This window comes from Corvus brachyrhynchos, unplaced genomic scaffold (genome assembly GCF_000691975.1).
Source record: "Corvus brachyrhynchos isolate BGI_N302 unplaced genomic scaffold, ASM69197v1 scaffold94, whole genome shotgun sequence".
Lineage (NCBI taxonomy): Eukaryota > Metazoa > Chordata > Aves > Passeriformes > Corvidae > Corvus > Corvus brachyrhynchos.
Window position 1 is genome coordinate 7,420,220 of NW_008238330.1, and position 227 is coordinate 7,420,446.

Sequence of the window (227 nt, forward strand, 5' to 3'; positions counted from 1 at the left end):
TATTTACATTAGCAAGTGCTTCCTAGCCTAGAATAAGGTACTGCTGTCATACTTTGCATATTAGATTAAGGAAAAAAAATGCTTAGACATGTAATGCAATGTGACATTTTATTGCTGCTTTTTTTTTTTTATTATTTTATTTTATTATTTCAGGAAAGGAGTTATGAGTTACGCTTTCCCAAAGAAAAATGTTTTTTCTTAAAATGAATTGTTGAGCTTAAAATTAA